Here is a 13,891-nt window from a genome sequence, read left to right as displayed (position 1 = left end):
GACGAACCAGCCCAGGACTGAAAGTCTCCTTAATAAAGATATAAAAAAAATGCAAACAGAAACCCCATTCGGTAACATTACCAATTTTGGCCTCACATCTCACTCAATTAGATCAACTTCGATGAATATCATCACTTGTCAAATTTGCACTACTAGGTAGATATGTCCTTTTCTCTTGTGAGAAAGCTCGCTGCCTACCGGCACTGGTTAATATGAATTTCAAATAAAATTGATTTATTGGTCTATTTTTGCTTTCTGTTTGCTCCACCAAGTTCCAATGTAGCAAAGCCGGACGTCGTCGTCGTCGTCGTCGTCGTCGCGTCGGTCGGACAGACACTGGGTGAGTTGAACAACAAACGGGTGAGGTAGGTACATACCTCGCCTGTGATAAGTGACTGAAGCGTTGTTGGGTTACATAGACCAACAATAAAAGGCAGACCCAACGCCGCTCCGAGAAGTTGTTTGTTGTTGGAGTAAAAATTATACGTACGGGGCTGGACGGTACTATCGCTGCATGAATTGGAGCTGAAGGGAGATAGAACGCCAATTGAAAAAGAGCATAATACTGCTGATGCGTCGTGTAGCATAGGGTGGCTGTTCGTGATATTAAATTTTAATTTTATAGGGAAAATGGCTCTAATGTTGGCCCATGGATCTAAGATTGGGCCCATCGCAAAAAATCTCCTATTTATCATTTTTATCATGATGAACGCATCGGTGTTACCAATGCATAGTTTTGGTTGCTAATGGAATTTTTACCTAATGCTAAATTTATGTATGGGTCCAAATTAAGGACATATGGTCAAAATTAGAGCAATTTCCCCTATATATTGAAAAGTTTAACAAAGGTATCGTTTATATTTCTTCAGAGTCGATTAACATGGCCAATTTTGATCAGTGACGGTAATTGAGTGCCTTCCACACGTGGAATCGTTCTAACCCATCAATACATGGGCCGAGAACAACGGCTTTTCATCCATTCCATAGGAAGACGCGACTATAGTTTTTTTTTATTCTCCTCTGAAAATCCCAAAGACTGACTCACTGGCGTGAAAAAGCACTTACTTTTACCACTCAACCACCGACAACATCAATAATCAACGGCGCCGGTGGTGTAGTGGTAAGCGTGATTACCTCTCACCCCAGCAGGCCTGGGTTCAATCCCAGTCGGCGCCGCCGGGATGTTCTGAGGCATAACATCTCTGATCACGCCTTCCTTCGGATGGGAAGTAAAGCCGTTGGTCCCCGGTTCATGAGTTGATGAGTCGATAGGTAGGGTCCAGGTGTGGGAGCTACCTTCCTGGCACGTCGGTAGCATTGGTGCTCAGCACGGAAAACAAGATCGACGGAAAAAACAAACCAAAGGAAAAAAAAAAAAAAAAAACATCAATAATCTAAATTTATCTTGAGATCTGACCCTTCTTACACTTTTAAATATCAATTATGGTCTCCAAGAAGACGATTCAGACCAATTTGAATGAGACGTTGGAGTTTGCCTCCCGAGCAGGAGAAACTAACTTGTAAATGCCAAAAATAAGTACCCGAGCAGGAGAAAATAACTAATGAATACCTAATTCTGATCTGATACCAAAATTTGGTATTGACCAGCATGACATAAGAGGTAAAATACCAAAGAATAATACCAAAAAATTACATACAAAATACTTTGTAAATACCAAAAATTGATATTTGGATACCAAAAAAATACCTGGGTGGTATTGTTTTGGTATTGCATTATCATAATTTGGTATTGGAATGGTATTATGGGAACATTTTTTTTATATTATTTGTTGGTATTTTACATCTTATGTCAGACTAAAAGTAAAAAAAATCTCCTTAAAATAGATCGGGTTGCTCCTTAAATGATTGATCAAAATACGTTAAAAATCTTAAAATGCTCAGTAAATATTTAAAGTACGCTCCCTAAAATAGAGAAAACTGTACATTAAGCATTTGAAAATGCTCCTTAGTATGCACCGCTTTGCACCATTTTAAAGTGTAATTATACCATATATCATCGGTAAAGCTGCTGTAGAAAGGTTAATAAGTGCCATGAAATCAGCTGAAATGTTCAGTAAATCATTTTGTGCATTTGTGCATTTTTACTGAACATTTCAGCTGATTTCATGGTACTTATTAACCTTTCTACAGCAGCTTTTCCGATCAGTCAATTCCCTTGCGTTTGACGTTTGCACACTACCGCCATCTATTCAGCGTTCTGCCCAGCCGGCGCTGGTGGAGTAGTGGTAAGCGTGACTGCTTTCTCATCCCAATGGGTCTGGGTTCAATCCCAGCCGAGGTCGGTAGGATTTTTCTGATGCATAAACATCTCTGGTCACGTCTTCCTTCGGAAGGGAAGTAAAGCCGTTGGTCCCGGCCCATGTGTTGAATGGGTGCGATGCGTGAAGAAGTATTTAAGAGAAGATTTGAGGAAGGTTTCAAATACATTTTGAGGTAAATTTCAAAGGAATACCACAGACATAAAACATTGAATATTTCTCACTGTAAAACATCGTCACTAAAACATTACCGCCATCTGTTGAGTACACTGTCGTGGGCAGAACGCTTTATTTTTTTTTTCCTTTATTTAACGTCGGTCTCTGTTCCACAATCTAGTGCCAACAGCCCAGTGGCAGGCGCGTAGGCAACATGTTATACGGTGACAGCGCGCCCAGCACAGTAAAATAAATGATTTGAGCCCGGAACATGCTGCCTACTGTCAAAAGCTGCTGTTGGTATAGGCCTTGTCACTGGCCTGAGTGCCAATCACCGACGGACATCGATTGCCATCCATTGACGGCAATCGAATGTGCAGGAAGGCAGCTTCCACACCTGCGTAGGGTGAGAAAGTAGTCACGCTTACCACTACACCAGCGCCGGCTGATTCTATATCCGTAGTCTTGAATATTTATTTTCATTCCGGAATCTTGATAATGTGTACAAGTTTGATTTCATTAGGTTCAAGTTTTCAAAAAATAGCCTATATTTAAAACCTGCTGAAATTTTCCATGGCTCAGAACCTTAAAAAAAAACAGTTCAAGCATAAGAGTTAAGGTTGTTGCTAAAGATAATTCCAGCCCAGAATTATTTCGTTCAAAGAGTAAGAGTAGGTAAGGAGGAAGATGCCTACACTGAGGCAAATAGCCTTTAGTATTTCATAAGGCTCGACTTATGAACGACAAATATGAATTTCATAATGGCGACATATGAAAGATTTTCGTCTAACATAACGTAGCTCTTATACGCCCTTAGCCATTCCATTTACCCAAGCGTCGACAGACGAGTGGTTCAGACGTAGGTCCCTTAATCTCAACGTCAATGGTCCAGTCTGCTCCATTTTATTCGTTTTTTTTGTAGACATTATTTTTCATAATGCAAATTTATTAAATTCAGATCGATTTCTTGTGGCTTAAATTCATAAGTGGTTCTTATGGAATTCTTACGTTCTTTTGTCTCGGTGTAGTAACTCACTTTTTTGTGGTGCGTTACTGGCATTAAGATCTACCACCAAAACCTAGTCTGAACTACTTCAAACTAGGGGAACAGGATTATTTTGTAGTCAAAGGAACACATCTTAGTCCTTTTCACTTGTTATGCCTTGTTGATAGTGACAAGACTCGGCTTTGTCCACCGAGGATGCTCTTGTAACAAGGAAAAAATATTAAGGTAGTTATTTTTCATCTACGTGATTCCTAATCTTTTATTCGCAGTTGTCTAGTTTGAAGTGGTTAATAGTACGTTCAGACTAAAGCGTTAAATTATGTAAACACTATCTTGATGGTGGTTTCTGTGTTGCAATTATTTGACAACCATTATAACATGTTATAACTGCTCAGTCTGGCCAGTGCTTAAGACTAGTGTCATTGCTCATTTTGTGATGGAGTAATACGACATGCACTAAACTAAGGACGCGGGGTATACCACAATAGATCAAATAACTGGTCACAGTGGATTTATGTTCCGAACAGAGGGAAAAGAAGGAGGAAGATAAAGTTGGATGTATTATTAAATATTTTAAAATTCCTGTGATGGTTCTCTTACGTACTTCAATATATTCTATTATTTAAAAAAAAATCTTTTCTGTTTCCTTGATTTGTTTTCCGTCGATCTTGTTTTCCGTGCTGACCACCAATGCTACCGACGCCAGGGAGGCAGCTCCCACACCTGGACCCTACCTATCGACCCATCAACTCATGAACCGGAAACCTACGGCCTGCTGGGGTGAGAGGTAAAAACGCTTACCACTACAGCACCGGCACCGCTGTTATTAAAAATTTGCTTGAAAATGGAATTTCAAAATTCCCTGATAATTCCAGGTTTTTTTTTTCAGGTAAAATGTAAAATGTCCATGTTTTCCCAGGCAGTGGACATCCTAACTGACGGATAATCAATGATTTTTTTGTGTCAGAATTCCATAATTTGTCATTCAAGGTTGACTAAAAACTGAAAGGTCACGTTTTGTTATATTGGTATTCATTTTATAGTTATTTAACAAATTATTTCGATGACTGACAAATAGAAAAACAAGATTTCATATCGCAAGCATACCAAAATAATTTATCATACCTGTTTAAGAATTCAAGCCACTGTATGATGGCCATTTTTTTTAAATTCCATTACGCATCATGATTTGTTGATATATAGAATTACTGCAACTTGTGTAGCCAATTTTTTCCGGCCCGCGGAAAATTGTGCTTTGTGGACTCTTTCTGTTTTAGTGCGTATAGTTAATGTCATCCATGCCAACAGGTAATTACTGCCATGGGATGAATAAATCGATAATTTATTTTTATAGAATTCATTAGAAAAAAATATCACCCAGTCACAAGCTAAGGTTAGGTCATTGTGGTCCTTGATACTCATTATAACTAACAATCGACTTTATTTTTAATTATTGTGCGATTTGATGTCTCACGCTAGGGGGATTGATACACTTTAATTATTTTTCACGAGAAAGATACTCTTAAGAAACTATTGCTGGGAAAACAAATCTTATTTATTTGAATACTAGATATCAAACCATTTGATATAATAAGGGGACAAGTACCCCCATTGTGGGGATACTTGGTCAGCTTTTTGAAAATTCTGAAAAATCGGCTTAAATTTCACTAACAATAATTTTCTATAATAGCATGGTCTTGAAGTGTGTCTTACTGATAAGATTAAATTTACACATTATTTTCTAAGATTTTGACTAAAATCAAATGGAGCACACACTACTAATAGGTCATGTAAATTTAGATTCCCTGTGACCGACACATGTAAGCAATCCTTTAGACATAAGAATCAGTTGAAAGAAAAGAGAAAATCAATTCAATCAAACGTTCCCTTTAATCGAGTTGCTTATGTTTTGATTTGAGAACACTTAATTTTACATGCAATGTTTGTTTACGTTCCATGATTTACGTCCAATATGAATTACGTCTCGCGTAAAAGTAGTTATTTCTAAGTGTGCGGTCAAGTATCCCCATCTTCTCCATCACCTAAATGCACACTATATAAAACCTCTCATAAACGGTCTATGTAGTTTATAAACAGCCCCTATTTGAGGATATTATTTTTTTTAATTTCTAAACATGATTTTACAGTGATTACTTGAAGAGCATTTTATTACATACATTTTTTTTTTTATTAATATTTTAATGAAACCAGTTTTTTGCATGCCAATTAATTCAGAACAAGAAATTAATTTTTTAGTTGAAAAGGCCACATTGGGTAGCATCTAACCATCTAACATATGTCCCTTTGGTTCCCTTTGGTTTGTTTTTTCCGTCGATCTTGTTTTCCGTGCTGAGCACCAATGCTACCGACGTGCCAGGAAGGCAGCTCCCACACCTGGACCCTACCTATCGACCCATCAACTCATGAACCGGGGACCAACGGCTTTACTTCCCTTCCGAAGGAAGGTGTGATCAGAGATGTTATGCCTCAGAACATCTAGGCGGCGCCGACTGGGATTGAACCGGTCTAACATATGTGCCAAGTTTCATTCAATTCAAAATGGGTTGGGGTAAATGTGCAATCAAAATTTTAAAGAGAGGTAGCCAAATATGAAATTTGAGAATTCCTTGGATTACTTAGCAGATTGTTTTGTTGCAACGAACCACCCTACCATGCAGCTCTTCATACTCTTCCATATACCATTATTAGGTTCTTAAAGAGTATATGCTTGAGTGTTTGCTATATCACTATCGTCGTCACTAAAAATATGCTAGCACAACATATTTATAGATTGATGCATGACGACATTCGGACAGACATTTATTCCAAACGAGTCCAGTAGAAGAAAAACGACGTCGGTTGGCTGCCGTTTTTCTGTCATCCATGTTTACATATGGTTTAATCTTCATAACGCATCCTTATCGTAAATTGTATGCCATTGTTTTGTCATTCTCGCTGACAAATTATTCTTTCGTCATAATTCACGTCACAGTCCAAATATTGTAGCCCAAACAACCTTTGCAATCCAAGTATCTGATGCACCAATACTTAAAAATAACGTATTTCACGGCATTTTTTCCACTATAAAATGATATTTAGTTTAAGTTGTCCAAGCTCACAGATTATTCCAATACGAATGGCAATATTGAACTACATTGCACGACACTCATCATTATCATTATAGGAGTCTACACACCTTTGCCGAGTTAATACACCTGATCCATGTACAATTATTAGCGAAAAAAGCGGATACTTAACACACTTTTCTGAAACTTGCAAAACTCAAAACTTCAACACTGCGGCTAGACAAAGTTTTTATTTAGCGCACATGAAACTTTTTTCGCTATTTTCTAATAAAAATAGTTAGCAGAGTGCAAAACATGCACTACACACTCTGCCGGATGACATCTATGGAGCTTTATGTCCGATGACAGCCGTCCCAATCGTGATGTCGAGCGTCGCAAATGTCAGCGGATGAAGTGTTCATGCGCGCAGAAAAATATGAAGTGCTGTAAGCATTTTGTGATGCTTTCCAACATGTGTAGGTACACTGGTACTGGTATAGTAGCTTTATGAAAAGAAGGTAGAAAAATGAAAGTTGCTTCTGTAGTGGATTTCCAGACAGTAGAACCAATACCAAATCGCACCATGCAGAGCTTTACTCTTGCAATGCAGATATCTTGATATTGTGAAATATTTCAAGTTTGAATTTGCAACGGTGTACTCTACCAAACGAAACACGTGTAACAAACCAAATCGGCATTATGTCTTATAAGAACAATGATTCGCTCGTATTCAAACCAATTTGAAAAGATGAAACGTTTGCTCTTGATAATGTTTATATTTTAAAGGAGTGTGTTGTCAAGATCGTAAAAACACAGCATAACTTGATTATTTCTTTTTAAAACTAGACATCTCTTCAAGAAAGTTGACCTAACATCAACCAAAAAAAATCTATTAAATCAATTGTATGATAATTAAGAAAGGCTAATGAAAATTTCATTTTCCACACAAAATAATGAACCGATCAAACACAACTTTCTCCTATTTTCATGAACCTTTGTATGATAGTTGGTAATGAGAAATAATTAATTTTTGAGATGGAATTCCATGTTGAAAAATGCGTAATCGAAATGTATAAATAAACCTTAGCATGACAATGTATGTTCCAATCGAAATGATATTTGGAACATAGTTGATGGAAAATCGATGGTTTACCCAAATCCAAATACATACATAACACATTCCAGGTCTCTTGTATTCTTACAGATTTGATAATTTTTAGTATTTGTATACATACTATACATAATCTTTAAAATTCAATATCTTTTAATTGAAACATATTGTTTTTTTTTTTCTTGTTGAGAGATCCTTATGTAAACATGCCGTTTAATTCCACTACTGTAAAACGGGGTATCTTTGAGAATGCGGGTAGCTTTGATAGTATAATATAAAGAATAAATTTACTCGCTGTGCTCTTTCCAAATAAGAAACATTGGTTCCATATTGTAGCTTAGGGTATTTTTCAAAAAATATTAATACACCATTTTGATGTTTTTCGCCTTTTTGAAAAAGCACTCAAACTATCACTTATGAAATGTTTTTTTCCGATACAGCCATCACAAATTCAATGTTGTATTCTTATTGCTTATCAAGTTTCATGATTATATACTCATTCAAAGTTTCATATTTAAAGTTTCATTTTTTTCTACATTCATCGAGCATTATCAAAGTAACCCCAAATCAAAATACTGAAGTTCGGTCACAAAACTAAAAAAATAGTGCAAATGCTTTAATTTTCGTTCAACATATTACTAACGAATTAACTGTTGGATCCTCAGTACTTGTTTATAAAATTTGAAAAACAGTCATTGCTGTAAAAAATATTTAGAATATACTTTAAAATCAATGGTACCCCGCTTTACGGTACCTTAATTGTTTATCCTAAACAGATAAGCGTATTTTGACTACTTTGTGCAGACTTCTTCAGTGTATTGTACTAATACGCAGCGTTTAGTACAAGACATTGAAGAATTCTGCACATTATAGACAACATACGCGCAAAGATAAGTAGTTAAGGTAGTGGAATTACATGAAAATTACAAATCCTTCTCTCTTTCTTACCGATATTCCACTAAGACGCCCACATTCATCAGGAAGATTCCATGCTCAAAAAGTAGTTGATGATCCAGAAATTTAGTTCATATGCTTGGACATTTATTTGGTTCTCCGTATATTGAAAATCTGAACCAGATTACAGAATTAAATTTATTCGAAATTTCGGGTAGACAAAATAATATTTTTAACATGGATTTATTGTTAAATAAGCCGCACATAGAACTTTTTAGAGCTGTAAGTAATTTTCGCGGGTATCACCCCACACCCGGGTGGGCTGTCCCATGGTGCCTGACTGCCTACCACGCAACACCCCTGGCAAATACAATTATACTCTATGCAGAAATAAGTCAATCCGGATTGATGATTTACACCGGACCCGGAAACGAATCTGTGCTTGGTTATTCCGTCCCTCAGCTGACTAAGCTCTCTAAGACCTTAATTTAAAATTTAAAAATTCATTCAATCATTTATTCCTTCCTGGGGGGTGAATCGCCTTTTGCTTCTGCTTTCTACCTTCCTTATTGGAACATTGCAAGGATATTCGTACAAGTAGTTGTTACGCCACCATGTTATTGAAATCAAAATCTGACTAATCACAATTCCAATGTGAAACTGTAAAAAGGCGCGATTGCATATTTGCAGCCCAGTGGCAGGCGCGTAGGCAAAATGTTATACAGTGACAGCGGGCCCTGTGTTGGGGAAATCGATTTTCGCAAGCAATCGGTGATGATCTTAATTATCATAGCAACAGTTGCACATCCGATAAATTTAAAAAGAAATGATAACGTATTAAATTAAACAGATGCTTAGGAATATTTCTGATCGATTGGTGATAAAATTATTGAAATTGGACCAGGGGCAGCTAAGTTATTAACGTTCAAAATCTTTCATAATTTTGTTACATGTTCCATACAAAGTGTAACCCCATATAGAAATCACAGATATAGCCCTACATAAAAAAAGTATCGATGAAACACCTACCATACGAATGCTTAGGGTCAGCCCTGTCATATGAGACTAGCATGGAAATGTTGTATCGGGGTTCCAAAACAATGTGATTTTTTTTTTCATATTTTTTAGTAAAAATCACGTCCAAATATTAACCCTGTCAAGAGGGGCACCGTTTCGTTTGGTGGGTGATTCGGCGATAATGATTTTTTTATATAAATGTTATCTATCCAGAGACACCGTAAAATTATCAGTCACGCCTTTTTCGGAATTCAAGCTAGAAATCTCTCGTTTGTATCATTGTCTCATTTGTATGAGCTTTCATTGGGGCCCAAAAGAGACGATGTTTTTATAAGAGAATAAAAGTAAATCTGGTTGCATGACCAACTATGTTATTCTGTCTACAAGGTTTGGCAACCCGCAATTTTGTTTTTACTTCGAGTGACTTTTAATTTGAGCGACTATCGTCTGCTTCAGCGTTTCGGTGAAACGAAAACTTCTTTGATCGTGTCATTATTCAAAAAAATCCATTAATGGCACGGCATCCTTCTGTAAAAATTCACCGTTATAAACTTAACAAAATGTCAGTTTCTTCTGATATATCACAGACAGCGTTGTCAGAGACAATTGGTTTTCATTTGTTTTTTATTTCGATTTCCGGTCAAACCGTGAAGGAAGACTTTCAATTATTTACTATATTGATAATTTAATTTTCGTTTAAATGAAAGTCGATTTTAAAATTATTTATTATATTTCAGCTACATTTGAATAACGATTTAGAATTATCGGATAGCGGAGAACTGTTAGCAGCTCCAGGTCAGTTCGTGTATTTATATTTTTTGCATATTTGAGCTAGAGAATAAATAATGAAATTTAGGATGATATGAAGCATTATAATAGGCCTGACTTGATTAAAGATTTATACTATAATAGGCCTGACTTGATTAAAGATTTATACTACCTTTACTACGCAAATTTATTTATAATTATTTAAATCTAATTTATTTAAAATTAAATTTCAACCTCACTCTCAATCCTCCCCACACTTTTCCTCGAGAAGCGCTCGTGTTTATTTACATTGCTCGATTTGAACCACATTTGACGGTTCGATTGGAAGTTTTCGCTGAAGCTTGCAACACTGATGTCGATCAATGGCCATTTTTTGGCAACCTTTGTTTGGATGACTTCACCTAGGTTGTGAAAGTTTGCTGACATGATAGGATGACATGATTTATGCAAACAATACTTTCCATGCAACATAGTCAGTTTGTCTACTATGCTCGATAGGCACCCAACAAACATTGGATGCAGAATAAGAGTTTCTTCAGGAAAAAATATGCTTCTTCAGCTAAAAAATTGCTTATTCAGCCTTTGTTCAGCACAAATTGTTTGTTGGGTAGATAGTTTGACAGGTAGATTTTGTTTTCAGTCTGCGTAACTCTTCTATTATCAACTCTGAATCTTCGTGCGTCTCTTATTTAACATCGTCTCTGGGGCAAGCGGCGCTGGTGGTGTAGTGGTAAGCGTGATTACATCTCACCCCAGGAGGCCTGGGTTCAATCCCAGTCGGCACCGCCGGGATGTTCTGAGCCATAACATCTATGATCACGCCTTCCTTCGGGAAGTAAAGCCGTTGGTCCCCGGTTCATGAGTTGACGGGTCGATAGGTTGGGTCCAGATGTGGGAGCTGCCTCCCTGGCGTCGGTATCATTGGTGCTCAGCACGGGTAACAAGATCGATCAAAAACAAAACCAAGAAAAAAAATCGTCTCTGGGGCCCGCAGCGATGTTTGGTGAATAAGATAAGGGTGCCACCTGGCTGAATGCATGCATTTGTTTAGTGTTCGAATTTTTGGGAGGAATAAATTGTTTGCATTGATAAAAATTGTCTTTGGATAAGTTTTTCCACCTATTTTAGCCAATCTTTTGATTTCAATAACATTATGGTGGTCCTTTCGGTAAATGATTTGTATAAATGAAGAAACATACGTCGCTGAATTTTTGATACCTCCCAAGTAACATTTAAAGTTTTATGAAATACTACAAAGCAACTATAAAACAACATTCATAAAACCCTGGTCAAGACTATTTTGTCATTAATGCATCCACCAATACGTCATTAAGACTAGAATATGTCTAGTTGGCCCACCCTGGAGAAGGTTCTGAAGGGTGTATTCTCGAAGCTCTTCAAGATTGATTTACTGCAAAAGGTTGTATGACGAACGCATTGTGAACCATTTGAGCTACAATAAAAGCTATTTAGCAACAATTAAAACCCTTTCCGAGCCATTTCCTCTAGCCGCATGCTGAATCCACTAGGAAAGCATCAATCAAGATAGAAAAGGATTTATGAATCCGATCTCATCAAAATAGTTAAAATAGAAAATGATGGTACAAAAATCTTGTTGAATATCCAAATTTATTACGATAGTTCTCATTTAGTGGCATTGTTTTAAGCACTATATTAAATTTGATTTCAAATGTATGTGAAAACATCGAAAAAATAAGTTCGCCCTCGTAAAACGTCGATTTGACTAATAATTTTACATTAAAAAAAATAAATTCTTCAGATCGAGCTTGGCCGAGATTAATTTTTATGATTTTTGCATTTAAATGTTTGCTCATTGCTAAATTTACCAAAATATAGTTTTATTCAAGGAAATATAGATTGAAAATCGTAGATTGTAAAAAACAAGCAAACTAATTGTAACATGGCGGTGGCATAAAAGATGATTTTCATGGGCCATTTGTGAAAAAGTTGTTTTGCTTTCAAGAAATCCTTAACAAATTCAAAAGGTTTGAAAATGGATTTTATGAAGAAAACTTGCAGGCTGAATTGTATTTATCTAAAGCCATTTTGCTTGATCCTAACCCGTTTAGATTTATGGCAGCATTTATGGAGGCAAAGTTGCCTGCAAAAAGTTAAACGTCAAAGTTTGTTTATCTTTCGATAGTTGCGCTCTGGGATTCAGGGTTCTTCAAGGCGGTTTTCTCCCGATGGATTGTGAGCAGTTACTCAGATAGTTTGCGATACTGTTTTACAACATTTCGCATTTCAAACAGCTGGAAACGCAATCGTTCCCGAAAAGATCCCCTTCTTCCGGATGGTTACAGAAGTGCACCATCCAACGATGCAGTGATGTACGCTTGAATGAAATATTTCTTAAAGTTGATTCTTCGCCGAATAAAATCGCTGCTATGGATCGGAAACCTGCTAACTAACAATTTCAGTGGTTTGCTGTCGGTTGTCATCTTTTTGCAAGATCTGGAGAAGGCTGGTATGTTTTAAAACTTTCGACAATGTTTTATGAATTCAGTTTATGAATTCAGTTTACTCTTCTCCGCCAGATGGTCAGTCGTTGATGGTGTGCTGGTTCTTCTAAAGAAGTAAATTTTGCTGAAATCGACTTGAATTTTTCATCCTACTTCGTCTATCCTTCGAGATTTCCTTGTCATAAATTTTGCTTTATTAACTATGAGGAACCATCTTTTAAGCTCAATTTGTAAACATAGCTGATGGGGGGAGATGGCTGTCAAATACGAACAATCGTCGCCTACCTCGCATAACTGGTTCCAAAAGTAAACAAGCCATAAGAAACCTACAGCGTTTGTTTACGTTTGGAACCAGTTTCATACAAGAATGATCAGTAGGCTGATTTGACAACACGCCCCCCCCCCCCCCTCCTCAGGGTAAAACACTTCTTGGGAGGGAGGCAAAACACCAAAAACAAGCGAAAAGAAAAACCGACCAACGCGACACCACAGTAACACAGCTACTCAAAACAAATCAAACTTAACATTGCATTAGGTCCTAAGTAACATTGATCGATTCTCTTCGTCGACTTTCTCTTTCGTTAATAACTTGACCACATAACCGTTTCATGTTGTGTTGGTAGTATTAGATGCTATTTAAAAGCTTTTTTTTTATCGATCTGTGAGCTGAAAATATCTGGGAATGTCCTTATAAGGCCGTGGGAATACAAAGAGAAAGTCGATGAAGAGAATCTGTCAATGTTACTTAGGACCTAATGCAATGTTCAGCTTGAAATTCTTGTCCCAGAGTTTTCACGTTAATAACAATATCACTAAAAAGCTTCTTAAGACGTGATAGATCTTAATTTACACTTATCCACACGCGAAAACTATATATATATATACATATTTTTTTTTGACTTGGTACAATTAAAAAATATGCGGAAAAGGAAAACAGATGAAATCAGCGCTAGCGAAAACCCGGAACTTTCATGTTCTAATAATAACTTAAAAATGAGAATGCTTAGAATTCAATAGGCAACCTTCAACCAAGCTGCTTAAGCCTCAAAAAGCCCTTTATCAGAACTTTTGGTTGGTTACCCACATCAATCCACGCATATTTCCCTCCAGCC

The 13,891-nt window shown here is 36.8% G+C and overlaps 2 protein-coding genes across 4 annotated transcripts in view; one reads left to right on the top strand and one right to left on the bottom strand.

Annotated features, from left to right (window-relative positions):
* LOC135698883 (solute carrier family 35 member F5-like) overlaps positions 1-6,878 on the bottom strand; it is a 96,618-nt gene extending 89,740 nt beyond the window's left edge. Inside the window, exon 1 of the mRNA XM_065219030.1 lies at positions 6,638-6,878. The gene's annotated coding sequence lies outside the window, so the exon portion shown is untranslated. The remainder of the gene's footprint in view (positions 1-6,637) is intronic.
* Positions 1-13,891, top strand: part of LOC135698986 (transcription factor Maf-like) — a 197,038-nt gene that overhangs the window by 113,596 nt on the left and 69,551 nt on the right. Inside the window, exon 3 of one of the 3 annotated variants that reach the window (XM_065219176.1) lies at positions 1,366-1,381. The exons of the other annotated variants lie outside the window; for them this stretch is intronic. The gene's annotated coding sequence lies outside the window, so the exon portion shown is untranslated. Of the gene's footprint in view, positions 1-1,365; positions 1,382-13,891 lie in introns of those variants that run through there. 3 annotated transcript variants of the gene reach the window in all.

The sequence above is a fragment of the Ochlerotatus camptorhynchus genome, unplaced genomic scaffold (assembly GCF_037179485.1).
Source record: "Ochlerotatus camptorhynchus isolate MF236.1 unplaced genomic scaffold, CSIRO-AGI_Acam_v1.1 ptg000008l, whole genome shotgun sequence".
Taxonomy (NCBI): Eukaryota; Metazoa; Arthropoda; class Insecta; order Diptera; family Culicidae; genus Ochlerotatus; species Ochlerotatus camptorhynchus.
Note: the sequence above shows the minus strand (reverse complement) of the source record. Positions and strands in the feature narration are given on the sequence as shown.